Raw genomic sequence first — 10081 nt, 5'->3', positions numbered from 1 at the left:
CCTTCCATTAACACCTGCTCTGCATGGCAAGCTGAACATCAATATCACACCAGTGATGAAAGCCTGGGCATGCAGGTTCAGCTTAGTGTGTGCTAGAGTGCTCAGAGCTACTCTGTATATTGGGGTGGCTGCTCCTGACACCCCCAGAAAGATTCCCGAGGGGGTTTGTATTCTCAGGGAGAAGAGAGACTCTCAGGCCCTGATTCAGGAAACCAGTTCCAGTCAAGAAAGCCTCCTGAGCCCCTGGCCGTAGCATGTCTGTTCCCCCTGATTCTGCTCTTCTAGGTTCCATCTGGGAAACGAAGTGCCTCCATGCTGAGTTACACTGGAATGATCACTGATTATCAGTGTTAGAAGCTCTTTGGATGCAAGGAGCTAACCCAGTGCAAATAATCAAGGGAATCCTATTTCTAGCCTACATTTGACCAGTTGTATTTCAGCTAGACTCCTGGTGGGGAATGCGTGTGGCACACAATGTTGGAATGATTCCATCGAGTAGAAATAACAGGCTACAACATGTCTGTTACAAACCCTCCTCTTTCCATGCCGCGTGACAGCAGCGGTGAGCCCGGCTGACGGTATGCTGCACGTTGCGTGTGAACGGATGTGGTTGAAAACAGAGACAGACATATCGAGTGAGGGGGGAAATCATGCAAACATTTGTCCAGGAGAAATCATCTCAAAATAAATGTGCTCCATCAACATTTGTGCCCCCATGTGCTCATGGACATTCACGAAGCGTGAATGTCAAAGTCACAGGGGAAAGCATTAGCAGAAGCTGAATTTTAAATTCACATGCGCAAGTGTTCACGCTGGTGGAAGGACTTGTCTCTGCTCCTGGCTAGCTGGGCTCACAATACCATATAACATAACTCAGGGATGCCCTCTTTCTTTCTTGTGCAGCCAGGCACATTGCATACTCCAGGGTCTCCTGGCATCATTCTCCATCCTGTCACAACCCTCCCATGTGCCTTCCTCTTACCCCCTCCAGTGCAATGAGCGCCAGCAGCCAGTTCTTTGAAATACTGACAATTGCAGAGGTGCTTGTAGCGGTGGTTCTGCCAACCAACTACCAGGGGCTCAGTGTGTCCCTCCTTTCTCCCTGCTGGCTCAAATTTTTGAGTCTATAAGATGCAGCAAACAAAAATCCCCTCATTGCATCCAGACAGACAACCGTCCCAAGACAGACATGCCATCAGACTGAATGTGTGACCTCGCTTTGCTTGGCCAGCTGACCAGTAGCAGCTCAAGCAGCACACACTGGCTCTCAGGTGCTCGCAGGTGACTGTCTGAAATCCAGCCTCAGAGTAAAAATTGGGATAAAGCGCTCCATAATTTCAAAGGGCTTGGAGAAGGTGCTCTGTGTGTGCAGATATTCCTGGAGCAGAAAGAGCTGCTAAGCTCACCGGATACATTATTCCTGGCAAGTTATTCATTCAGCTCCGAGGGAAAGGAAACGCCGACAAGCTCGTGTGGTGTGTGATCAGCAGTGTGACCCTGGGGAACAGCAAGGCAGAGCCTTCCTCTCACGTGCTCCTGTTTGGGCCACTGCTTTTTCTTAAGCTATTTATGGCATCAAGTGGCTTCTGCAGGAGCTGTGGTGAGAGCAGCTGGGGGGTGATTGAAGATCTACAGTGTAACAAGATAAAGCTGAGTGGAAAAATGCCTCCTGCCTTATTTCTTGGCTCTTCATTAGCAACATGAAAGGGTTTTAAATGGGAGATCCTTGGGGTGTGAGTTGTATCGCTCAACACTGATCCTGGCTTAAAAGCCCCACATGTGGCTCCAGGCGGCCTGGAATGACATCGTACAAGCCTTCCACTTTGCTGTACCACTCACGTTGACGTGGTCAGCAGCTGGAGCAGCTGTGGGCTGTGTCACATGTCAGTTATGCCAACAATCAAAAGGGACAATGATATTCACTTCAGAAAACGGCCCGGCTTTCCTTCCCCAGCAAAATGAGCTACCCATGGGTCCCCAACAAACCCCAGAGCACGAGGAAGGGGGCAAGAGGGTTAGGAGATTTGCGAGGACAACCAGAACTAGTGTTTAGAGACAGCAAGTTGGATGGGGCGGGAGGAGGGGGTGAGGAAGCAGCTAGGCCCTGGTGAAATGAAGATCTGAGGCACAGGTTCATAGCACACTGCAGAGCTTGGGTGCATGGCTGTGGGGATTAGCAAGGGGCTTTTCATCTGTTCCTCTGCAGTCACAGTGTGAATCGAGCACTGATCAAACAGCTCACACGGCCAGGAGGGGATGAAGTGTCACATCTGTTACTAGGTGATTAAAGCAGGGACTCGCCTGGGATGCAACCACAGCCCATTGCGCAGGCTATTTGCCGCAGGCTCCTCTTCCAAGCGCACCTACCCTCCTTATGTCTGGAGTGCCATTTCAGATTGGGGGGGGCAACTCCTGGCTGGTGAGTGGAGGGGGGAGAGGAGTGGGAGACGGGGGAGGAGGGGTCGCTCCCAACCGGTGAGGGGAGGGGGTCAGGAGTGAGCAATGAGGAGGGGTCAATCCTGACCAGTGAGAGGAGGGGAAGAATGAGCAATGAGGGGGGAGTCACTCCCAGCCAGTGAGGGGAGGGGGGTCAGGAGTGAGTGATGGGGGGGGTTGCTCCTGGCCAGTGAGGGGAGGGGAGTCAGGAGTGAGTGACGAGGGGGGGTTGCTCCTGGCCAGTGAGGGGAGGGGAAGAATGAGCAATGAGGGGGAAGTCACTCCCAGCCAGTGAGGGGAGGGGGGTCAGGAGTGAGTGATGGGGGGGGTTGCTCCTGGCCAGTGAGGGGAGGGGAGTCAGGAGTGAGTGATGATGGGGGGGGGTCACTCCTGGCCAGTGAGGGGAGGGGAAGGGTGAACAACGAGGGGGGAGTTGCTCCCAACCGGTGAGGGCCCAAGAATCCCCCAGAAGGGTTGCACAGGCCCAGGACTGCCCCTCTGCCCAGGTGGGAGTTTCACCTTCCAGGGCTTCAACACACGTGAGAGCATCAAGCCAGCTGCCCCACGCTGGGAAGCCCTTGTCAAATGGAAGAGGCCCAGCAGGGATACTTGCAATGGGAACTCTCCACACAGGCTTAGCCATGAGCCTCATCCCCACCTTGGAGGGACCAACCAGTGCCAGTTGCCATGGTCTCATCCTGCACTGAAACCAACTCTTTTATATGGACCATGTTAACAGCCAGCCGTGTTCCAACAACTTCCCATCTCCTCTCAACACGCACCCCGGGAAGCCCCACTGCTAGGCCCGATGCCACTTCCCGTTCAGAATGTTCATCGTCTTCTCCCTTTGGTGTAAGCTTTGTCTAAAGTAGATTATGAACTCCTGGGGGCAGGAACCATGATTTATTAGTTTACAGAATGTCAAGGGATCTGCTGGAGCTCAGCTAATGAGGGGCCAATTCCCAAAGTCCCATTGTCTTCAGTGGAGTGAAGTTTTCAGGGGTTTCACCCACTAAGAAGTCACTAATTTGGGATGTACTTGAAGACATATTCAATGTGCCCTCACAGCAGCATCTCTGGGAAATAAGCATTTGTACTACAACAAGTAGAACTGTGACGGAATCGAATATTAATTAGGAGGCAAATTCAAGAGTCTTATACCAGAAAATATAACAAAGGATCTTTTAATGAACAATGGTAAAGGAGTGTAATTCCCATTTCATGTGGCAACAACAGTAAACGAACTGCCATTAATGTCGTTAAGTCTGGTCTGCAACACCAGCTGAGCTTACACAAAACCAAGAACCTTCTAAAAATATGATTAAAAAACTAGAGGAGGAAAAAGAGCCAGAGAAAAATAACACAAAATAAAATAAAATATACAGGTTGATTCAACCTGTTTCCGCTGATGAATGATGTGCTATTGCTCTGTGCCAAAGTGACACTTGACCTCTATATATCTTCTTAATGAAGTCAGCGGAGAAAGACTCCCCGTGAGCCTTTGTAGCAGGGCAAGCCAGTTGCAAGCTGGGCCTCGCTAATAGAATCTGTCACTTGTTTTTTTCCAGGTCACAAACTAAGAAGAGCAATTAAATCAGATTGGAGGCTGTACAGATTGGAGCAAGCCTCAATAGGCCAGGTAGCGAAATCATTAAAGATGTAGTTCTTTTCCATGATAAATTGCCGAGGAGAGTGAAACATGCTTCTGGCCATTAATCTGGGCTAATCAGCTTGAAAACTGGGTTGTTTTATTTAGTAATTAACTGGTTATTTGAAAAAAATGATACATGGCCCGGTACAAGTCTGTAGAGCTGCCATCCAGCAGATGATAATGCAGAGCAGTGGGGAAACTCTTGAGGGCAATTCAGGCCTTTTCAATTATGGCCATTGGCAAAGTCTGAAAAATGGCTCGAGGTTTGTATTGACACCTTGTAAAGAAAAACACTTCAGTGAACATAGCCGGCATCTCGGTGAGTCCTGGTAATTGCTCCGGCCAGCCCCTCGCATAAAGTGCTCTTAGTAAAACCAGGCATTTCAAAGGTATTCCTGTGTTTCACACCTCTCTGGTGCCACTGGGAATAAAGGAGCCGAAGACAGAAGGCATTCAGCTGGCAATGAAATAACCGGGAGGCCTAGAATATAAGGATCCTCTCTAACTGGTGAAGACTTGACCATAGGGCCCGCATCTCCCCACTCCAGTGCACAGGGTAAACGGGGAACAGACGTGATCTGTCCAGTTCCCCACAGGAATCCATAGCCAGCTGAGTCTGAAAGAGAAGCTGAGCAGGACAAAGGAGCTGGAAGGGTTTTCCCAGGGACCCTGGCTCAGAATCGATTGGTGCTGCCCAGCCTGGCCGCGCAGCCTAGTGCCACCTGAACAAGGGAGTTCAGAGGATGGGCCCCTGAGGAGGCTTGGCCAGTTGGGGCCAGGCACAGCACGCGCAAGGACTTGCTGGGTCAGTTTACCATGCCAAAGGGACGACTGCCGCACTGAGACACAACAGGGGCCTGTTTGCTCCAGTCATTTCATCCTGGGTTGCCCAGGGACCACAGGGGAGACACGGCCCTAGGCCCTGCAGCACAATCCTTCCCCACCCTCCTGTAACTGCAGGATGATGCCAAAGACTCAGGAAGTTATTCCTGGCCCGGGCAGACAAGCAGCACTCTCTGCTCATTGGTCAAGGACAGCCCAGAGAGAAGCCCAATGGTCGCCTGGGTGTGTTTTACACACGGCTATGCATTTCTCTCCAGATCAGCTCCTGGCCAGCTGTCACCATGGTGTGTCCCAAATTTGGGGAACCCCTTCAGTGACCTACGTGTTCCCAATAATATCTGTTTTCCTCTTTTGTGAAATATAAACAATGAAAAAGTAAAATCGCTGCTGGAAAAGGCCTCTCCCTGTGACTGTAGGGAAAAGACACATCCCGGTGGGAGTTGCAGTAAAGACCCAGTCCCCAGGGAAAGGTGCAGGTCTGCACTGGTGACGTTAAAGGGGTACGCAGAAGTGTCATGCAGCTGGCCAAACCTGCCGCTCGGTCACACTGCTGTTTCCAACCAACTGCACTTTTAAAATATTTGCTCTTGGGGAGCCTTTGATGCAGGCTTGGAGGGATGTGGGGGGAGGGAATAAAGAGAGGCCATTCAAAGGGCCAGGAAGCAGCATCTGATATGAACATAATGCTCATGCCAACAGGCAGCTCTGGTTTATTAAACCCAGTGGCCAGGGTCAGGCGAGCCCCAGGGCCAGTGGTCATCCCGCAGCAGGAACCGCGCAAGCCCCAGCAGGCTTAGCAAAGAGCCAGTTAATGAAAACCTCCACCAGGGAAGCAGATCACATCAAGGCCACACAGAAACTTCAGATCCCTTAAGCTGCACTTTGAAGAGCAGCGGCAGCAGCAGCAGAGACAGACAGGCAAGGTCACAGAGCACCGAGACCCCCTCCAACCCGCCCTGCCGCTGAGTTAAAAAAGTCATTGTTGCCATTTGATGAAACTTCATAAAATAAAAAAAGCGGAATCTCCCTGCTTAGGAGAGTTCCCTGGGTTTCCACTATCTGCCACTGGGGGCCCGCCCTTTCTCTCGGTTGTGATGGGCGTTTGGGATCAGACAAGAGCAGGACTCGGGAAGGGCATACGTTAACTTCGTCTAAGCCTGTGGCAAAGGAACCTAGACAGTCAAATATTTCAATCTTTCCAAACTAGCTGTAAAGACTGCGGTTACCCTAGCACCGGCCAGCATGACTCCCATTAATTCAAGTTATGGGAGTGTCATTTTCATTAGTAATAATAATTGTCCCCATAAAAGTTCACAAGGGGAACTTAATGGACTACACTGTTTTTCCATGAAATTCCTGCTTTTTAAAAGTTCCCCCACCTGGCTGTTTTAACTTCTACCATTTCCAAACCAAACTTTGCTGTTTTTCCTGGGCCGGCCCCAAAGCGAAAGTGAAACAACCTGATGCGTGGCCAAACCCCCAGAAGTTAGGGGGAGGAGATACACCTGCCAAGTGCCCACAGGCAACAAAAGCAGGTCTTAGGGAAAGCATTAGTCCCATGCAGGGTTTATTAAATGCACCAAAGACTTCACCAGCCATCAGAAATTCACGGGGCAGCGCCTAGGCCCTGAGGAGTAAACTGACCTGGCATTGTCATGATGGAACTAAAGTTCTATTAAACGAGCCATGGGGATCTTGTGGTTAGACCAGGGGCTTGGGCTCCATTTCTGCCTGATTCACTTGATGTCTCAGTTTCTTAGTTTCCCCACCAGTAAATTGGGGATCAGAGTCTTTGCAAGTCCTGATTATTCAAAAAGCAGCAAGACAAAGTGTTATGTCTAATCGTCATCTAACTAGATTCCTCCCTCCTTCTCCATGTGTTCCCCTTGGCTCTCAGTCACTCCCCCTTCCTTGTGCATTAGACACAAGACTGGGAAACAGCTTTAATTTTGCATTGGGATGACAGCGTCTCCTGCTGTGATGTCTGGGGACAGAGCCACTCTTGCAGATCCTGATATTTCAGGAGCCCATCCTTGATTGCAGAGGGCTGGGTGCATGGGAAAGCAGACAGATCTTTGCCCCTTCCCTTCACTCAGATCAGGCGTCCAGAGGCCAGAGAATGTTTTGGCTAGCTGCTTTTTCATGCAGCCAGCCAGCCACTCCTACAGATTGTACTCCATCCCCGCAGCCATGGCACTTGCTGATATTATCATACTGCATGGCAAGATTCTGACAAAGGTCGTGGCACGACATCATCACATCGACAGGTCACAGCCGAGGTTTGCTGATGTTCACATTCACTCATCCCTGCTCAGTCAGTCTGGTCCCCCTGGGGTGCACCTTGCAGAGGTAGGATGCATCTGCCATGGGTGATTTCATCGAGCGGCAGGAAGATGCAGCAAAAAGCCAACATGCTGCTTGAGGATTCAGCTCTCTCCTGATTTCCTGAGTTGCCAGGTTTGAATCATGAAGTTACACTGTCTAGTTAGACCTTCCAGCACTTTCTAACCTTGAGAAAAGCAGACTGAGGAGTGACCCCAGAACAGTCTTCCAATATGTTAAGGGCTGTTGTAAAGAGGACGGTGATCAGTTGCTCTCCATGCAGGGCCGGCTCTAGCGTTTTTGCTGCCCTAAGCTGTGAAAAAAATAAAGAAGCCGTGATTGGCGGCAGCTTTACCTCCGCCGCTTCATTCTTTGGCGGCAATTCGGAGGGACTGGGGGACCCGCCGCTGAATTGCCACCACAGAGCCAGAGGTGCCGCCTCTCTCCATTGGCCGCCCCAAGCACCTGCTTGCTGTGCTGGTGCCTGGAGCCAGCCCTGTCTCCATGTCACTGAAAGTAGGACAAGAAACAATTGGCTTAATCTGCAGCAAGGGAGATGTAGGTCAGATATTAGGGAAAACTTTCTAACTCTGAATGTAGCTAAGCTCTGGAACAGGCTCTCGTGGGAAGTCGTGGAATCGTCACCATTGGAAGCATTTAAAAACAAGTTGGACAAACCCCTGTCAGGGCTAGTGCAGGTTTACTTGGTCCTGCCTCAGTACAGGGGGCTGGACTTGGTGACTTCCTGAGGTCCCATCCAGCCCAACATTTCTATGATTCTATAAAATATTACAGTGAGGTGAACATGTCAGCAATTATTTCTCTGGGAACATTTACACTAATAAAAGAGTGACTTGACTTTAGCTGAGATCTGACTCTTGCGTGCTCCCTTTTCATGACTATCTTAGTGAACGTATTTACCGACAATTCACGGAAACAGCCACATTTTAAGCAAATGTCAGAGAATATTCATGAAAAGCAAATTCAGAACTTGCAAACACAGGGGATCACACTGGAAATCTGATTGCATGAGAGATATCCATCCACTGAGGGAACAGAAACAAAGACCTGTGACCTCTGGGTCTAATCAAAACTAACCTATCTGGGAGAAGATTTCTGATACTAGCCAGTTCTTTGATCTAGCAAACAAAGGCAGATGGTGATCCCGTGGCTGGAAGCTGAAGCTGGACAAATTCAGACTAGGCACAAGATGACAATGTTTACCAGTGAATATAATTAGCCATTGGAACAAGTTACCTGTCAATGGGCTGGACTCTCTGTCATGTGGAGATGGGATCTCTCTTTCTAACTGATCTGCTCTAGCTTAGCCAGAAGTTATAGGCTGGCTGCAGGAACCACCTGGTGATATTCTCTGCCCTGTGTTATGCAAAGAGGTCAGACCAGATGGTTAGAATGTTCCTTTCAGGCCTCAACAAATAAATAAATAAATCTCTAAATAACTGACGTGGTAGAAATTTCACATTCTTACAGCAAACTGCTTGTGAATAGGCTGCACACCCATTATTCACCGAATCACTTCAAGTTGCCCAGGCCAAATTGTGAAGAGAAAACAAAGGGAAAATTCATCAGATAAGTTTTTGACAATAAATTTATTCCCCCTGCTGTGTCATATGGCACCACGAAAAGCTGGGCTTGCCTTGTTTCAGGGACTCACAAACTCCCTTTACTGTCCATGCCCAGCATCTGTGGGATCACTTGGCTGACTTTCAGCTGAACCAGCTACTGGTACATGCATCAAGCTGCCCTGAAAACCTTTGTGTCTCAGTGCTTTCAAACTGCATAGAGGCCATTAACTCAGAACAGGGTTTGATTGACTAAGCTCTGTTGACCATATATTGCAAATACAATTACATCTTAGCATGTTACATGATAGAAATTAAAATCTCTCCCTTCTTGACCAGCCAGACTCCTCATGGCAGATTAATCTCATATAGACCTTACCGGAGATACTTTTTTGTCCTATTCATAAACTGAATCAGTTTTCTCTAAGCCGTCGGTGTTTGCCTGAGAGTTCCACCACCAGCCACCCAAAATCATTATGTACCAGCATTTTAAAAAACCACGGAACTTATCCATTTATCAGGGACACCCATTTCTCACTGCATCGTCTCACCCCCAGTTCTTCATTAGAGTAATTGCCAGGAAACGCTGTGGTACAATATCAGAGCAGCTATAACTGAACAATGTATAATGAATGAACTGCACATAGGGGGAGTGAGTGACCTGATTTCTGGAGGAATCATGGTCCATTTATTAACTGAAAACCAAGGAATTCTATGAGCACCTGGGTATTAGGGAGCTGCAGCTCCATTGACTTTGTAAAGTTCATTGTGACCGTGGTACATTAGTCACATCCTTTGAACCATCTTTCAGCACTTCAGTATCATACAATTTGATGGGAATCCTGTTGTCACCTTACCATAAATGAGGCCTCAAGTCCAGAAAGCTGTTTCCAGGAACTCTCAGAAAAGAGGAATTCAGCCCCAGCATAGCGGAGTGATTCAAGCAGTGCTATAAAAACAGAAAGGGAGGCCTCTGAGTGACACCAGACCAAGGCACTTATTTTAAAATTCTATTCAGAACCCACCCTCCTTCTTCTAATCAGACACAATAGAAGACTAATTGTGAAGACCCAGTATGGGTCTTCACAATTAAAACTCAATAGCTTCTTCCAGGTCTTTGTCAAGGTCCCAAAGTTCCCTGTGTCAATGTTCAGTGTGGCATGCCAGGGCCTATTCTCTCCTCTCTGCAGGTCTGTCTCACCACAGCCGCTTCTCCACTCCATCAAAAGGCTTCCTCTCCCAGGCA

At 49.0% G+C, this 10081-nt stretch overlaps 1 long non-coding RNA gene across 1 annotated transcript; it reads right to left on the bottom strand.

Moving 5' to 3' along the window:
• Positions 1-6333: 6333 nt before the first annotated feature.
• LOC127056306 (uncharacterized) lies at positions 6334-9780 on the bottom strand. Its single transcript, XR_007775778.1, has 3 exons — positions 9693-9780; positions 8510-8629; positions 6334-7565 (listed from the first exon to the last, which is right to left on the bottom strand). It is a non-coding gene; the product is annotated as an uncharacterized LOC127056306 (long non-coding RNA).
• Between the last annotated feature and the right edge of the window lie 301 nt (positions 9781-10081).

The sequence above is a fragment of the Gopherus flavomarginatus genome, chromosome 8 (genome assembly GCF_025201925.1).
Source record: "Gopherus flavomarginatus isolate rGopFla2 chromosome 8, rGopFla2.mat.asm, whole genome shotgun sequence".
NCBI classification, from domain to species: domain Eukaryota; kingdom Metazoa; phylum Chordata; order Testudines; family Testudinidae; genus Gopherus; species Gopherus flavomarginatus.
Note: the sequence above shows the minus strand (reverse complement) of the source record. Positions and strands in the feature narration are given on the sequence as shown.